Source organism: Lycorma delicatula, chromosome 10 (genome assembly GCF_047948215.1).
Source record: "Lycorma delicatula isolate Av1 chromosome 10, ASM4794821v1, whole genome shotgun sequence".
NCBI lineage: Eukaryota > Metazoa > Arthropoda > Insecta > Hemiptera > Fulgoridae > Lycorma > Lycorma delicatula.
The window spans coordinates 80,461,879-80,481,407 of NC_134464.1; positions in this window are offsets into that span (position 1 = coordinate 80,461,879).

Consider the following 19,529-nt stretch of genomic DNA (forward strand, 5'->3'; position numbering starts at 1 on the left):
TTTTCATACTAGTATTGGCTGATGTTACTGCTGACCACATTGAATTCAACACAATGAATTACCTACCTATCATATACAAACAGATATAATTGATACATTCCTACACAAAATAAATAAAAATAAAAGCAAAGATAAAGAAAACAAAAAAAAATCATTACATCATAAGACTCTGAGAAAATAGCTCAGAAATTAAAAAAATTTGGATGGATTATAAACCTTCAGAACATCAAATGAAATAAAATAAATCATTGCTACAATCAGAACACCATCTCCAAAAACGCATTGCTCCTGGAGTATATGAACTAAACTGTCTTGACTGCGTATTGTGTGCTGCATTGGTTAAAACGGTTGCAGTTTCAGTGATACAATGAATACATAAAATTCACAGCAGCAAAGAATAAATTTGGTACCCACCTCACTGACAAAAATCTATGAACATTGACAAAAGCCTTAATATTCTACACATACACAATATAAGACCACATCTTAAGCATTACAAATATATAAATACAAAACAAAGATATAGTAAATTAACAGACACCACTCAAATCTTATACACATTTCAATCATATTTTAACATGTGTTTGCCTAATTAAAAATAAAACTATTATCTGTCACTAGTGTGAAAACAAGAACATCCTACTCTCTTAGGATGAGTGCAAAGATTACTAATTTTTTTTATTTTGTAGTGTTCTTTAAAAACCATTTTATTACACGATTGATTTTGTTAGTTATATAAAAATCATAATTTTAAATTTATTTCATTATTGTCTACAATTGATCAGAACAAAGCCAATATTAATGTATTGAATGATTTCACATTTCTTTATTTTTTATTAGATTGTTCTCTATCAATATGCATTTTATTTTTCTTGATGTATTTTTGCTCAGATAGATTTTATGTTTAGCCTATAGTTATCACATAAATTTATACTTTATTTCAATTAACATTTTTAATACATTCTCATTTATTTATTTACTTTTTTTGTGTTTGTTCCATCCATATACTGACTGCTAAACTGAAAGTTCACAGTCATTCTTGTTTTCAGCAGGTAATTTGGATTGATGATAAAGTTATTCCGATAAAATCCTAAATTTTAATGACAGATAGTTATAAAATGTTTTTGTTATCAAAACATTCAATACAATACAGTATTGATAGAATAATCATTGAATTTTATTATGTTTAGTCATTCAGTGGCAATTCTCATGACAAATTTTGCTTGTGCTTGTGAAAGATGTATATTGTATCCTAAGTTGTTTTATGATAGATTGATTAAAACATTGTACCTTGCATTGAATTGGGAAAAATATGAAATGAAGTACTAAAATTAATACCCCATTATATATATATATATATATATATATATATATATATATATATATATATATCTACACACACACACACACACACACACACGCACGCACACATACACACACACGCACACACACACACAAGGATGATTTTTTTCAAAATCCAATGGACAATAAAAAAAAGACTCATTGACATTAAATGATTTTATTACTAAAAGTTGAATAGTATCCAACTTATTTTTCTACATAATCGCCAAAACGATTAAGGCATTTGTTGTATTGTGACACCAGCTTTCTGATGCCCTCTTCAAAGAAGTTTGTTGCCAGTGAGTAAGGTATGTCTTGACAGCCTCCTGAAGTTCTTTGTTGGTGGTGAAGTTTTGGCTGCCTACCCATCCCTTCAATTCTTGAAAGAGATGAAAATCACTAGGTTTGGAGTATATGGTGGATGGTTGAGAATGTCCCTCTTGAATTCTTTGAATAGGTCTTGCATCACGTTGGCACACTGCAGGTTGTGCATTGTCATGGATCAAAACCATGCTGAATGAGAGCATGCCTCTTCGTTTGTTCTGGATAACTCTGCGGAGGCGACGTAAAGATTCACAATATACTTCCTTTGTTATTGTTGTCCTCTGCTCCATAAAGTCTACCAACAAGACACGTTTATGATCCTAGAAAACTGTAGCCATTGTTTTCCTATTGCTCAGTGTCTGTTTGAACGTTTTCAGCTGTTTTGGAGGAGAAGTGTGCATCCACTGCTTAGACTGTTCTTTGGTTTCTGAATTGTCATACTGGATCCAAGTCTCATCGCCAGTAACGATAGAGACTTTAAAAACTCTTCCCCCCCTCATTATCGTAACATGTGAGAAACATTAAGGCTGACGCCTTCACTGTGTTTTGTGGTTGTCACTCAATATTTTTGGGACCCAATGTGCACACAGTTTCCGGTATCCTAGGTCTTTAATCACAATTGTGTACAGAGAAGACCTTGAAATTTCTGAGATTTCTGCAGAAAGTTCACTTATTGTGAACCTCCTGTTTGTTGCAGACAAAATCATCACCATGTTTAACCAGGCAGTACAGTAGCGACAGACTTGTGTCCTTGCCCAGCTTTATTGTAGACTTCTGTTCGCTCTTATTTGAATTTCCTACACCATTTCCACACACTATCATCACTCATAAAGTTTTCACTGTACACTAGGCTCATTCTGCAATGGATTTCAGCAGCATTACATCCTTCTGTTGGGAGAAAATGTATCACACTTGGAGGGAGCATCAGTTGTAACGGCCATGTTCAATTGCCTGTAGCTCAGCTCAGACTGATGCAATGGAGCCGGAAATGTTTTCAGAGGTTGTGGTGGGAGAGCGGCGCAATTGCATGACACCCAGACCTGGCTCCTGCCTATCTCTTGTTTACTTAGATGCATGATTGCAGGTTGAAAAAAAACAGCCCTCGTATATAAATTATATGTTATTAATATTTTTATAAATATAATAAGTAAGATAAAAATATCAATTTTTTTTTCTTCCCCTACAGAAGACCATATAACATCATCTAACATGAAGATGCATGTAGAATATCAGAATTCCTCCTGTCCCTACATAACCAACCACCGGACAGCGAAAAGAGTTTTTGTCAATTTTTAAACTGATTTTTTGTGTCTAAAAATGTTTTTCAACATCTTGGTACCATCGTGAAAAGCAGCTGCATTGATTGCAACAAGATTTATTTCAATCAGATTAATAGGAAAAAGGTTATGTGTGAACAAACATTAAAAAAATATACAATTGTAAAAGTTTTTTTTTCAGGAGGGTGATTATATTCTTCAGCATATGTACATTGACTGTTCTCACACATTTAATTTGCTAAAAATTTTATTTTTTCTTTCTTTCTGAGCAGTATTGCTGAGAACTTTTTTTAATACTTTTTAATTGATTAAAATTAGTAAGATCAATCAGTTCTTTTTGGAATTATTTTATCACTAGCTATTTTGCAGGAAAATTGATATATTTATATTACTAAGATTTATTAACTAGAATACATAAAAGATATATATTTGCAAACTTTTATTAAAATGAAAATATAAAAATATATTTTTTTTAAATAGCTAATAAATTTATTTTTTCTAGTATGTATTAATATATCATTTTTTAAATTATTATTTAATCAATTATAAGAGACAGTTAATCACTACTTGCTGTAATTCTGAATTCCATAATTTAAAATAACAGATTACTATTTAATTAAAAATGTTTGTATAATAATCAAATTTTGGCTACAGGAATGTTTTTTCCTGAAATATGACTGTTAGTATGATTCAAAATATTTTAATAAAAATTTAATTGAAATTTCCATTTTATCACTATTTTATATATATAATGTTAATCATTAAACTTTATTTATTTATTTCTATTTCAACTTACTAGTATTTACTCAAATAAATTGCTTTTCACTTTTGAATAGGAATATATAATTGGTTAAAAACTCTGAGGCAATGATTAAAATTCCTTTTGGCCTTGATTTCCCATAGTTTACAATACGAACCTGAATAGAATTATTGTCTTGTCTGCTTCAAGGTCTCGCTTCCTCTTTCTCATTTATATTTCATTAGTACAGTTCATTCTACAAGTTTTTTCTTATGTTCAATATTTCTAAAATTGTATTCTAAACTTGAAATCATCTAGGTATTAATGGCACTCTTGTTACTCTTTAAACTAACTAATACAATTTTTCATAATTTTTACTGTTTTATTACTTATTATATATAAGTGGCGTTAGCTGCTGTAGTTATTTGCTAGTTTAATGCTTGTTAGTTTTGGTGAATCATTTATTAAATGTAGTTTCAGCCATTGTCCTTAATTCTTACCATATAGTTTCCAGGATAAATGTTATATATAACATTTTCATGTTCAAAACATTTTCGGGCCTTAGCCCATCTTCAATGATGTTTTTCTTAATAATTCTTATTTTTTTACATTTACACATTAAATTATAGCTTTTTACTTTTATTTTGTAAAAATTGTTTATTGATAAAAACATTTAAAACATTTTAAAATGCAGAAAAAATATTTTTTATTTAAAATAAAAATTTTTAAATTCAAAACAAAATATTCATTCTCTAAAATGTTCTTAAAAACAGTTTTTACAAAATAAAAGTAAAAAGCTATAATTTAATGTATAAATTTAAAAAATCAGAATTATTAAAAAGACATCACTGAAGATGGGCTTAGGCGTGAAAACGTTTTGAACATGAAAAAGTAAAGGTAACAGTGTTATCTAATTCTGTACTTTGCGGAGACTGAAAAAATATTATATTATATATAGTTATTTAATGTAGAGGAAAAAGAAAAAAAAATGGACTATAAAAATTTAATCTAAATAAATTAATATGTATATATACTTGTGTGTGTATGTATATATATGACTAATTATTAATTTCATTGATCTAAATTTATATAGAAAATTCAGATTAGCTTAAATAATATATGATGAGGCTGTTTGCATCATCAGTATTATTTTCTGTTGTTATTCAAGAGCTTAACTCCACTGAAGAAGGTATATAGGCCTAAATTGAGGCAAGGAAAGTTGATTTTAACCTTTAAACATATTTATTGAAATTATAATATTTTATGTTAAGATATTTAACAAACGTAAGTAAGCTTTTGTATTCTTAAACAATAAAAAATGTTCAGTAACTTCAGACCCTGAAACTATGCAAATTTTGCCCAGTTATGTCTGAGTACATTTTTTTTACAAGTTTTTATGAAAAAATTGTTTTTTTTTAAGAACCAGAATTTTTCTTTTTTACATATTTTTTTTAACTGGACAGTGTTTTTACAGTGAATTCTGGTTCATTAGATTTATTATATGATAGCTGATGTAGAGTTTTTAGCCAAATGAACTTTTTGTTCTGCATGACATCGTATTTATGATTGGACATAAGGCCATTGATATGAATATAGTTTTAACAAAATTTTTATATCCTATAACTTCACAATCAATATCAATTTGTGACTTCTTAATGACTGAAGTGATCAGTCTTACTGAAATTTTTCAAAATCAGTAGATTAGATATACTGTTTCTGGTATGATCTTTGAACCTTAGTTATTATTAGTTAAGATTAATTATCAGCTAGAATTTAAGAATAACCTTTTTTTTAATAAAGGTTATTTCAGGGATAAACAAATTGGATAACCCCATCTTCTTTTATGTTATAAATTCTTAATATACTTTACCATTTTTTTACTTTTACGATGTAATACAACAAAAATTATTAAATTATAAAAACATAATACAAGAAATTCAATTTTATTGAATTGTTTCTAATTGAATTTTTCATTATTTTCTTACTATTGCAGAAAGAATTAATTTTTGTGTATAATAAATGCATAATTATATAAATTTATGTTTTATTTACTTGTTACTCTTTTATGTAAAAATAAAAAACCAGTTACCTTTTTTAACGTAAGTAAATAATTGGCAAAAAATGTTTAGAGTCAAATTTGTTTTGTTGTTTTTTTTAATTTTTTTAATTTTGATATATTATTTATTTGTGTTAACATTTAACTATTTTTAATTAATGTTTATATTTATTTTGTTTGTTAAAAAATGTGGTGGTATTTGATATCGAATAAATTAAAATGTTAAAGTTATATAAGAAATTACATTTTATTGCTTTTTTAAATTTAATTTTGTATAATAGATATTGTTTTTTGATTTAAAGATTTTTATCAGTGTTAAGATATTGTTATTATATTAAAGTTTAGTGAATTAATGTTTAAATTGTTATTTGAAAATATTTAATCTTTTCTAATGAAAAGTTAATTTTGTTACCATTTTTTTTTTGTAATTATTTGTATTGGTACATGGTAAAGAGAGCTATAAAATTAATTACATTTATTTCATGGCAATACTTCCATTCAGCTTTATTCATTTTTCTATGAAATATCACTCAAATCAATATTTTTTAAGTTTAATTTGACACAAAATCATGGTAGAACTATGATTATTCTTGTATTTATACTAGTGCAGGCTCTGCTGCATGCCATTGATTAAATCTAATCAATGATTAAATCTATAAGTTAATATTAGTATCGTATTGACTAATGTGTTACTATAGTGGTTAAAATTTAGCCACAGTAGATTGTGTCTTAAGATTTTGGATTAGTAAGCAGTCTGTAATAATAACCATAAACATTTTTGTTTTATAATAGATATATTTAATTACGTCTACGTTTTTATTATATTTTTTTTATTTATTTTTTTGTTTTTCCTGTATACTGGCATTCCTTAAATCTTTCCTTGATTACATATAACAAGCTATTATTGTAGATAGTGAAATTGTAGTTTGTGATATTTTATAAAGCGCTTTGAAGTACCAACAAACCATAATTTTGTTGGCGCATTTTATAGTTTAGAAAACAGTCTGATATTATTCAATTTCTTATCATTTGTGGACTAATATCTTTATAGAGATCTTTGTACTAGCTACAGTAGGGTTAGCCTTTTACATCTCAATATTTTTTCCTTGATATGTGTAAATTATGTCTTTTAATATAATTCTAACAATAAATGTGCTTCAAGGAATCATTGTCATTATCAGTTTCAGTATTTTAGGGTATTTAGGGGGCTAATATTAAAAATACAATGACCGCTTAATTTTCATTTAATGTTTAAAATTGAATATTATTATTTAACTACAATTTTCTCATTCAGTCAGAACATAAATTGAGATAGAAATAATGTAAACATCAGATATTCAATTTCTGTGTGATGACCAAACAGTTTATGGCCTAGTAATTGATGCAATCAATATTTGTAGTTATGTTTACTTAGGTTGTAATTTCACTTATGCATCTTAATGTTTAAATTTGAATATATTTATACATAATATGGGAATATATTTCCAAAACACGTTATAAAACAAAGAATAAAATCAATTTAGATGAAGATGTTTGTACATTGTTGAATCTATTTAAACACATCTGAGACCATTAAAAATTTAAAAGTCCTCTTTATAAAGTCACAGTGATGCTGAAAGTCATCTAGTAAAAATTAAGATTCCCATTGAATGATAGTAGTGACAACAAAATTTTCAAATTTATTAATGATGAAGTGGATTAAATTTTAAGCTCTCTGTAATTACTAGAAAAGTTCTGCAACTCTCACGATTTTTCTCTTACTTAAATTTTACATACTTTATTGTAGAACTAGTGTAAAATTATACATGTTGTGTATTATCCATTGCCAAACAATGGATATTGTTTGGTAAAAATCTGGCTTAAGATATTTTGATTTTTTTTAATGAAAATAATACTTTGGGAAATATTTTTAAAAACACCTTTATTTGATTACTTGCTACAACACCATTTAGTTGGAATGTGACTAGAATCAAATTATTGGTTCATAACATAACAAAGTAAAGATTTTTTTAATAAAATCCAGAATTTTTAAGGGGCTGAATTTGGAGTATAATCTTTTTATTTTGTTAGTAACTACATATATATCTCCTTTACTGTTAACAGAAATACAATCCACAAGTATTACATCAATCTGCAAGTGTTTATAATCATTTGGATATCAAATTTTTTAGCAAATAAATATAAATTTCATATGCATAATTTATTCATTGATGAAAAATTATTTTCTAAAAAGGATCGTAATAATTTAATCTCCACTTAGCCAAGAGTTTCATAAAAATCTGATTTTATTTTTAATTTGGATAAATTAATCCTTAAAGATTTTAGTATTTTTCTACAGCTCTAATCCACTTGAATTGGCAAGAAATGGTCAGATAAATTAGCATTAATCACATGACCTGAAGATAAATTGTAAAATTCTTTGTTAATGTGTAATTCAATGGAAATATTAAGTTATTTCAATATAAATTTTCCACTTTTCTTGTAAAAGCACCCACTTTTTTGTTTTCTTTTTTTTTATCAGTGGTTAGTTATATGAGCATATTTTTTTCAAGGTTATGTTTCTAACTAGTTTTTTCTAAAAAAACATTTACGATAAAAGTAAAATATTTGGGGGACTTTGTCCCTGCCGTAATGGAAAGTAATATTTGTCAATGGAAATACAGTTTAGATAAGAAAATTAATAACAGGTTTTATAAATAATTACCTTACCTTCTTAAACCTGTGTAGAAAGGTGGAACTTTACCGAAAAACGCATAATCTGACCTCTGATTATTAATTTTATTCTACTTTATTTTTAACTTAAGATTAAGATTTCCTAAAATTCACTTTTCTTATAGATGAATATTTTTTTAACAGGAACATACTCAACATATTTTATAATTCTTAAAATTTTAACACAAATGTAACCGTTAAAATGTTAAATTAGCATTGTAATTAACCATTAATGCAGGCAAGTTGTATTAGTCATACTGTCTGTAAATGGATCAAATTAAAAAAAAAATTAAATCAAATTTTTTTAAAAATTTAATCTTTTACATGTATTATTTAATCCACAGTAAGTATTTAGAACCAAAATTATAGATTTTTTGCAATTTATCCAAATGCAAATTTTTTTATGTCAGCAAAAAATATTTATTAGAATACTGGGAAAGAAGTACCTCTTAGTACTTGTTATTAAAAATAAAAATGTTAATCATTTTATTTAAACTTGATATATTTGAAATTTCGCTAATTTCAAATTAGTTTTCTAATTTAAAACATGTAAACAATGTTTCAGTATTAATCACTATTAAAGCAAAACATTGTCAGTTTTTTTAAAAATCATACGTTTATAACTTTTTAACTAACTTTTTTTCATGGTTAAAGTTACCTCTAATTGTTATAAGACATTAAAGATGCATAATTTTATTTTTTATTTGATTTTTTAATATTTTTAGGATATTTTAAGTTGTCTTAAAGGAAAATTGCATGGAGAATTTCTTTTCTGATTTTATAACCCACTGTGAAGTTTCTTGTTTTTTAGATTAATGATAAATTTTTGTGTTGAATATAAACTAAAAAATATAAATATCTAAAGGTAGGATGATATTTATGAAATAATTAAACAAAAAACACTTAATGATTTGAAGACTTAACTACTAGAATTAAAGATAATTATTAATAAATTATATAAGTTACAAATTATTTATTTTTACAGTATTCACTTATAAATTGTTTGGAATAAATAAATAAATATATTTTACTTACTGTTTAGGTTAATAAAATTCAGTTGTAATATAACACATTAAAATATACTATGATCTTTACAGTGAAAGTTACATATTAAAGTTGTTACATTCTTAAGGATAGTGAATGTAGTTGATATTCCATTTTTTTTGTTTTCACATGAATTGACGATGGCTTCTAATGATGAGATTTAATTGACTAGTACAGTTTCTTTTATTTTTGACAATAATTTGAAGTTTTAACCAAGTGGATGGGCGATGGAGTAATCTACCAATTCAGACAGAATTATTTCTCTCTCTCACCCTCTCCGTTTCTCTCCCACCTCTTTCTTCTCAAGTTGCATGAATCTACAGAACTTGAGCCCCTTATAAACCTATATGGGTATAGTACATACCCATATGTACTATACCCATATATGTAGTTTCTTATATGTATTTCGGCATTAAATATGCAGTTTTTAAACTTTGAACCCCCTCTGAAGGGCCTCCAACGTTTTAATCAAAACTTCCTGAAAGACATTCCCCTCCAAATCAGATTTGAACCCAAATCAGGTCACAAAACACAGAGGGCAAATAGTCTGGATTCATCCAAACTGAATTGGTAGATAACTGCATTTAATTATTTAATCTTACTTGCATACACATAATTGCAACTATTTACATGGTGTTCGTAATTTGTACTCCCCAAAATAAATAGATTGTTTAGGATTGACAATAAATACATGTATTGGCTCCCTCTCCATATCATTTTTTCACCGTTGTAACTTGCCAGTTATAGATACTTCTTATAATCTTCAGTTTTAAATATCAATGTTTAACATTTTTCATGGTAATCATCAGAAGTTTCATTGAATTATAAAAATATATTATTCTATAGAATATAGCTTGTGAGCCTTTTTCTGAATTTGAGAATTTATTGAACACAGTGGTCAATATCGCTCTTGAAAAAAGTAAGTTTGTGACTTTAGTTATAGATTGTATATCACTAACTATATCATCTCCTTGCCTACAGTAATATATTTATGATACTGTATTTTTTTTGTATTAAAGACTTATGGATCTGTTTACCTAATCTCTTCTTTTTTTTTTATAATTTATAAAATTATTTTATCAAAGTTGAAAATTTTTGGTTGTCCAGAGCCATAGCATAGCTCTTTATCATCTGTACCTGTTATGATAATATTTATTATTCCTTGTAAATGCTTTTACAGAAAAATGTTCTGCTGTAATTATTTTTATAATTGTTGGAATGTGTTATCCATATGCATATGTATGTATATATATATAGTTACATAAATAATAATATTAGCGAATTAAAGTGTGTCTTATAATTTGGTAGTGTATATTATTATTTATTCAGTTTTTTATAAGTGTAATAAATATAGAAAATATTGTAAATAAATATATATATATATTAGCTATATAATTATTGTAACTAAAATATAAATTAGATTAATTAATCATTATAAATTTTTTATGTAATATTAAATTGGCAATTTAACTGTAAATGTTTTTACCAATTTGTATCAAAGAACTTATATCGTAAAATTAACATGTACATAAATTCTGGTATACAAGTTAAATCTTCTTTTTTTTAAAATTTATTTTGGATGATTAAAAGAGATAAATTCAGCTGATAATATAGTTATTAAATTTTATTTGTTCTTGTTATATCAGATTTTGTTTTTATAGTCCTGTTTTAATTATTTTTAATAATTAGCCATTTTAAAGTATGCAATATAATTCTTTTAATCCTTTTATAACTGCTTGCTTATACAAAGGTGCTTTTTGTTGCATACCAACTGCTTTGTTCTGTCATGTAGCTAACTGATGTTGACTTATTTAATTCCAGTTTTTATTCAAAACATTTGAAAAAATTCACTTGAATTGGTTTAGATAAGATTTTGTAAATAATGGTGAGATGTTGGTTGATTTTTTTTGCCAAGAATTAGCCCAGATCCTTATCTATAAGTTTTTTTGGGTTCTTGCATATGATTTTTTAAATAATTATTTTTCTGGTTCAATATTTTAACTAGTATTATTTTAAAACTGTATTTTTCTGAATATTTTTTCGATTTTTACTGACTCATTTTGAAGTTTAATGTTTTTTTATATATTTTTTTAAATTTTATTTACTTACTGGAAATTTTCAAAAATAGCTATACATAAAATATGCTTTGTTAATTTCAATTAAAATATATGTATTGCAATGATTATTTAATTTTGTAGGAAATATATTGTCAAAAATCTGTTTGTGTAGCATAGGAATTGGCAAACGTATTTATTTTTTTCATTATTAAAAGTAATTATATAATTATGAAAGAAAATATACTTTAAGTGATCTCAGCTAATTAAAAAATTTTTTCAGTTTGATCTTGTAATATATTATTATCATATTTAGTCGTACAGTCTTTCATATGCAAAAAGTTTATACTTTCTGTTGGGGAACTCAAAAATAAATGGAATGTAATGCTTAAACTAGACGTAGGTGTGTAATGACATTTGACATCATCTATTAACTGAGTTATCAAGCGATTGTCTTCATGGCTTTATTTCTTGTAACATTTTTTTCCAAATGTGTGTCCAGAAGTCTGGCAATTTTTATATGACTGATAGTAAACAACAACAAATTAGTGTTGGGGTTTTTTTTGAAGAAGTTTTAAGTATGACAAAAGTGCATATAAATATTCATCTTTCAAACTAGGCAAAATAGTGTTTGAAAACTAATAAAGATCTGGCCAATCTTCTACCGGCCAAAGTAAAAAATCTTGAAAAATTCGCAACATAATCAATGACTATTGTTGATCCATTGGTAAGATTTCTAACTAGTTTATTTTGGAGTTCATGTAAACAAATTTTAACAAAAAATGTTTTAATGCAAAATCTGGTAACTGAGGATGAAACTTAATTTGAATGTTTTAAAGGTACAACTATAAAACTACTCTAAAATTGTGGTTTGCAAATAAAACAATTAGCAAGCAAATAGAAAACACAAAATTATGTAAAATCCAAGCATGTCCAAAAGATCTGATGTGTTAAAATCGTTAAAATTGTATTGACTTTTTTTCTGTGTTGAACATAATTTTACCCAAAATTGTATTTCTCTTGGAAAATCTGTAAATCAATAATTTTATTGGAAATATTGAAAATATTTTGTGATATTTTATTAAGAAAAATGTGTGAAGTAGCGATAATCAGATCTTCCCTCTGCCAGAATTTCTACCTGAGCAACCTTGAGAGTGCAGCAGTTTTTTTTCAAGAAAACAACATATTCTCTCTACCAGCTTATTCCATTCAACCATATTTCCTTTATGTAAGACATCAAATAAAAATTAAATATTTTATGATGTCAAGATACAAAAAAAAAGAAGAAATTGCTGGAAGGCCTTCAATTCCATCAGCATTAAACACATAGATTTTCAGTGATAGGAAAGATATTGGGAAAAGTGTAAAATAACCAAAAGAGAAATCTTTGAAGGAAATTAGAGTAATTAAATGTTTATAACTTAGTAAACATAAAAAAAAATTAGTTATTTTTGGATCCCACCATATATATTTGTAATACTTATTTAAAAGTCTAGACAAGCAGTATGATGTTTAAAATGACAATGCATGCAGAACCACATTCAATACTTTTATATGGAAGTAACCCAAGTTGTAATTGATTTTGCTTTTAAAAAAAATCTATATAAATAGTAAAGAGTGACATTAAAATAATGTTAATGAAGATTTATTCGTAACTAATGACAAGACATTTAAAAAACATACCTTATTTAAAATTTGCTGTCCAATAAGACAAAGTGTGTTGCTTAGATTTGGAGAATCATGAAACAAAATAATCAAAGTAACAAACTGAAGGTTTGCTTTGCTAGCCCATCCCAAATATACAGTGGGCTCTGCAGCCTGGACCCCCACTGTGTTTATTATCCTCATGCTTGTGAGTATAATACTGATAAATAACGATTAAAGCTTGTTTAATTTATAGAAACTATCAAGTGTAAATTTCTTCAGAGCAACAGTTTGGTAACAAAGGACCTGAAAGTTTAAGTGATCTAAAGTATGCAGGTTTCAGAATAGTCAGCCTCCATCTTAAAAGCAGTAGTTATAGTTGGTTACTTGTCCTTCATATTGGTAAAGATTATGTTGCACAATTCTAAGCGTTACCCGACAAACACCAGAAGACTACTTCATTTCTCATTTTTAATTTTTTTTTTTTGTAGTCAAGTAACTGGAGGCAGCTGCATGTCACACTTTCAGTAACAATGGCAGTGGTTGTTTTGTTGAGTCACTGTATTGTACAACGTCATACCTTTAAAGCTACTTTTCTTGATAACCAACAAAGATATTGAAAAAGTAAGTCTTCTTTTTTTTTTGAAGAAAATTTAATTTCAAATACTGCAAGTGATCTTCGAATTCAATGTGATCAATAGTTTGTAAATCGTTAAGTACAGCTGAATATCAGCAAGGATCATAATTTGGTTGTTACACAAGCCATTAAAATCGCCACCATCTTGAAATATTTCACATTAGTTTATCTTAATTTAAAAAAATGCTTGTTTTTATCTCATACTTTTGGTTTTTAAATTTTGACTTGTATACTAGAATTACATTGTAGTGATCATTGTTATATTCTGTTTATATATAATTATGAAACAAAATAAATATCAAAGAAAATGTAAATAATGTTAATAGTAAAATAATATTTATCATTTAAATCTGACAAAATTGATTAATATTTCATTATATGAATAGTTGTTAGATATCAATAAATTGTGATGTTATAACTATTTTATTTTTAATAATATGTATTATCAGAACATTTTTTTTAAGTAATAAAAGTTGCCTTGTTGATTGTAGTTACCACCTAAAAATACTTATCATAGAAAATTTCTAAAGTATTATCTAAATTTCATTTTTATGAATTTATATTAAAAAAAAAATTATATGTAATATAATGATAGTGAATGATATTATTAATTTAATCAATACATTTATAAATTAGTATTATGGAATATATAACAGATGTAAAGTTATCTAACTTAAATTATATTTTCTAAATGCTTTTACTAGGATATTTAAACAATCACATTTAAAAAATAATAATTTATCAATTCGACGTATAGTTTTTAAAGTTTCTTGTTTTAATTTTCTGTTAATTTTTATTGCTTTTAATGACTTATTATTTTTTATTAGTAAAATGTTTGGCAGGAGAACAGATTATCCTTTTCTCAGAAGCATTCTGAGAAAAGAAGCAAGTTCTGATGGATCCAGAGGCCACAATATGTCTTACCAGGTTATGAAACATGTACTGTAAAAATCTCCATAATTTGTCATCTTCAGGATCCCATATTGATGGTTTGGGTAATATATTTAAAATTTAATATAGTTTTGGTTCGAATCCATTTCTTTCAATTAATTAATTAGTTATTATTTTTTGAAGAAGTCAGTTATTTTCTATTTTTCTACCAGCCTAAATTTTTCTTTTCTTTTTTTGTGGCAAATTTATTGAAATATTTTTAATTTCATCAGTTTGGCTCTTACCATAGATTTATTTCATTTACTTTTTGATACATTACATCATTTCTAAATCAAAACACATGTTTCCTTTGTAGTTTCTTTAATAATCCGTTTTTTATTCTGAACAGAAGTATATTTGAACAACATAAATTTTGTAGTTAGTGTCTGTAGAATCTGCTTTCATCCTTTTTATGAAATTTATATCTGATATGTTTTTGGTATTTTATATATTCTTATATATTTATATCAATTCTGATGTTATGTAACTGTTATGTTTTTGCTTATGTTTCCATAAGCATTTATGCCTTCAAAAATTGATGTTGATATATTATTAAATGCCATATTAATCTAATCTTACTTTATAAAGAATCATAAATTTTATAATCAATGTAGTTTTCAATATTTGAACAATATTAGCCACCATTATTTTGGTGGTGTTTGTTTATCAGTGAAAGAATTAATGAAATAATTCATAAGAAATTATTACCTGATATAAGAGGTTATATTCTTTTTCTGTATAAGTATGTTTAAAAACAAATGTTTTTTTTCAAATCCATACATAATCAGGTCTAAAGGTAAGCACACACATGTTTGTTTTCTAATTTATTCAAGTCTGGCATAAATTTGAGAGGTTTTGTTGTACTTCTTCACCAAAGGGAAAAACAAACAGTTTTTTTACATATTATGTTACGTAGGAATGGATTCTGTATAATTAACTAGTGTAGAGGGCTTCATAATTTTAAATTTTCCTTATATCTTAATATTTTTATATTGTTTTCCTGTCAAAAGAATTATTGACTGTGGAATGTACAACGTATGTTTAGTGCTGGGCTCCAACTATTTCTGTCTGCCTTTACAGAGAATGGCTGTTGTAGAAAGAAGTGCAATAACGGTTATTTCTTGTGGAATTATTATGTAATGTTTTCAATTAAGTTACCTAGCTATATTGGTGTATTAAGTTCTTTTTAGCAAACAGAGAATGGTTCAAATCATAAAATAACCATCCCAAAATATGAAAAACATGCTAAAAAAGTTAGTTTTTAATTTATATTTTGGTACAACTGGCTGTAATCCCCAATTTTATTTATTATTCTTAAAATAATTATCAAGTCATAGACCAACCAGCCTGGAAACTTTGTAGTTAAGAGAATTGCAACAAATAATTAAAATACGCCAGTAAAGGCTTTTATATAGAATTAAAGATAATTATACTTAATTAGATTTCAATCTGAAAGCAGTAACATGTTATAGAACAACTTTAATCAGTTGTTCACGATTTGAACAACTCAATCAATTATGGTTATTAGTAATTACAGTTGTATTCTGACCAGCATTAAGCTAGTATTTTTTTTTTGTTGAAATTATTCTTGTAAGTAAACAACTTCATTCCCATAATACAAATTATTTAAGTAAATGTTTCTTATGGAATGAAAGATAGTTTCTTAAAAATTAAGAGGAAAGTTATGTAATTTTTTAGTTAATTCAAAATATTTTTATTTACCTATCACATGTAACTTTTTTAAACTTCTGCGCACCTTTTTTCTTTTTTAAAAAATACTTAATAAATTAACCACTTTGCTATACATAATGCTAAACTTTTCAAAGTATTGCTGAAGGTTTTCTTGCACATGATTTTAAAGTATGCAGATGTTCGATCTTTGAAAAAGGTATTAAATCTTAATTTTGTAATTGAAAATTTTTTTCTTTTTTAATGAAGGTACAAAGGATAATTGAAAATTAAAGATATAAAGGCTAGAAAATAATTTAAGCGTTTTATTTTTATTCACTTATTTTTTCTATGGATTTTTGTATCACTTCATAAAAAATTTTCCAAGCTAGATGTTTTCTCAGTTCCATAAATATATGAAAATTATTTGATTTTGGTCTGCTATTTGTACAGTCCAGTAAAGAGTAGGTCAAAATTTCCCTATTAAGTTATAGGCATTTCTGTGAACCTTGAGCCCAACTCCTCATGACAATATTCCTTACTGTATATTTTGTATAGTTGACTCAGTTTTTGTCACTGTGAGCATTTATGGTGTTTTATTAGGTGAATTTCAACAGTAGTTTTACTTTAGCATAAAATAATTAAGTTATTGTACATGCCTTGCGCTTAAAGGATTTGGAATTGACTAAGACATTTCAAACATATAATAAGCATAATGTTGCTGTGAATGAAGCCTGGACCCTGAACTCTAAATTTTTTGGAAGTTCATTCAAATATAAACTCCTGCCAACTCCGGAAAAATATTTTTTCTTGTAATTATAATTGCCTTATTTTCTTAATACCCCTCTTACTCTCTGATTTACTTATATTTATAATTTTTTTCCCTGTTAAACAAATAATTGTATAAAAAACTAAATTTCTCCTATTGTACAGTAGTTTCAAGGTGATAACAATTATTTGTTTTCTGTAATGTAGTTGAAGGTGTATGCCTGGTCAAGTTGTTGTAATTATAATGATGTAAAATTACCAAACTCTAAATAAGAATATAAAATTCTCAATGTAATTTTGGTTTTATACATATGTTCTTTATTCAGTTGTTCCTGCTATTTGAATATATACATATACATATATATATATATATATATAATTGTCAATTTTCTGAAATTTCTTTTTGTTAAATTAATTACTTATACTATAAAAAAGTTTACATTTACATTGTGGTTGTGCAACTTTTGTGGTTGAATTTAACTATACTATGGGTTAAAGGGAACCAGTCCCTTCCTTAGTCTGATTTTCATAAAAAATTAATTTCACCTATGCCTTATATGTATAAGTCTTCATACAAGTTTCATGGTTACGTATTTACCTGTTCCAGATTTTCTTATCAAAATAGACATACACATGTCACACACAATTCATACATTGTCCTAATTTTTTTTGTGTTTGGACTTAGGGGACCAAAAATAGATGCAAAAAAATAATTTTTTTAATTTTTCATCCAAACTAAACCACTAAAAAGTACAGTTGATTTTTGTCTGTGATTGTTCACTATATATCAGTGAATTTCCAAAAAAATATAATTTTATAATGCGAGTGTTGATAACCAGTAAAATTTCAGTACGGATTATTTGCCAAAGAAATTTTATTTTGGCATATGTATATATATATATGTGGTGAAGTGTCTCATTAAACCTTGCTCTTATTGTGCAGTAAAGGTAGATGTTTCTAATTGAATGGTGAGTAAGCAGTTCACAAGTAAATTGATCTTGTGTGCTGAATTTTTTTTAGTTAAAAAAATATGCAGTTAAAAAAAATACATTTACTCAAATGGACTTGGGATCTAATTTTTTTAACAGAAAAATTAAAATAAATTTTGTTTTTTTTAAAATGATAATGGGCTTACTAAATGTATTTTTGATGATATTTTTTTAGTATATAATTTTTTATCGCAAAGCTGTAATATCTCTGTGATTAATGGTATCTTCTGATATGTTTTGGATGAAAATATATGTATAACTTTTTTTTTAATTTTTAATAATATATAATATTAGTTTTTACTTTTATACATAAATTTTATAAATTATAAATATTATTATTATTATTATGTTTATATTTTTATAGTGTGATGTTACATTATAATATTATATTGATATATTTTATACTTTGCTTGTTAGTAGAAAGTGTTATGTGCTGTTTTTCAATATATTATATATTTTAATATTTTTAATTCATTTGTTTGTAAATTATATTTACCATTAAATGAATCGTATATGAAAATATATTTTGTTTAAAAATAGTTTATGCGAGTTTAAGTTATACTTGTATTATAGATTGTATATTACAAGTCTTGTTACACTTACATTGAAGTTTTTGTTTATAGTCCTTTAAAGAAATTTTTTTTAATGGGATTTTTAACTGTAAAATTATGATGACATAGTATTTCTGTTATAGAATGTTAGATGTTAAATATATGAAAAATATTTTTAATCTTGTTTATTACATAATTTGATTAAAAAAATGTATTCCAGTTCTCAATTAAAAACCAGTTAAACATAAATAATTAAGTTGTGAAGAATTTTAAATAATATTTTCCTTTGTTTTCCAGACTAAATAGTTGTAAGGAAGTCATCTGCTGGATTTCTATTAACTGATGGGTGCATGGTTGCAACGATTTTACATGCTCACACACATGTACACAATATCTCTCTCTCGCTCTCTCAGACAGAAAGTGTTCAGTTTATATACTTCAGAGAATGTTTGTTTGGCACATGTTTAGTAGATGATGATAAGCTGTCTTATTATCAAAATATACAATGCAGATAGAAGTTTCCATTTGCAGTGGTGAAAGAGGAAACTTCACAAATATTTTTTGTCAGTCAGAGTAGAATTTGATTGTACTATGCTAATAAAGGTAGCAGTTGAAACCTAATAAAGGTAGTAACTTTTGAAACAAGCTTACGGAGATGATTCTTTGGGTCGTATGCAATATTACAAATGGTTTTCAGGATTTAAAAGTGGTTGCCAGTGAATTGAAGATGACTCTCGACCAGGAAGGTTTTCAATTTCAACTGATGACACCCACATTCAGAAAATCAATGATCTG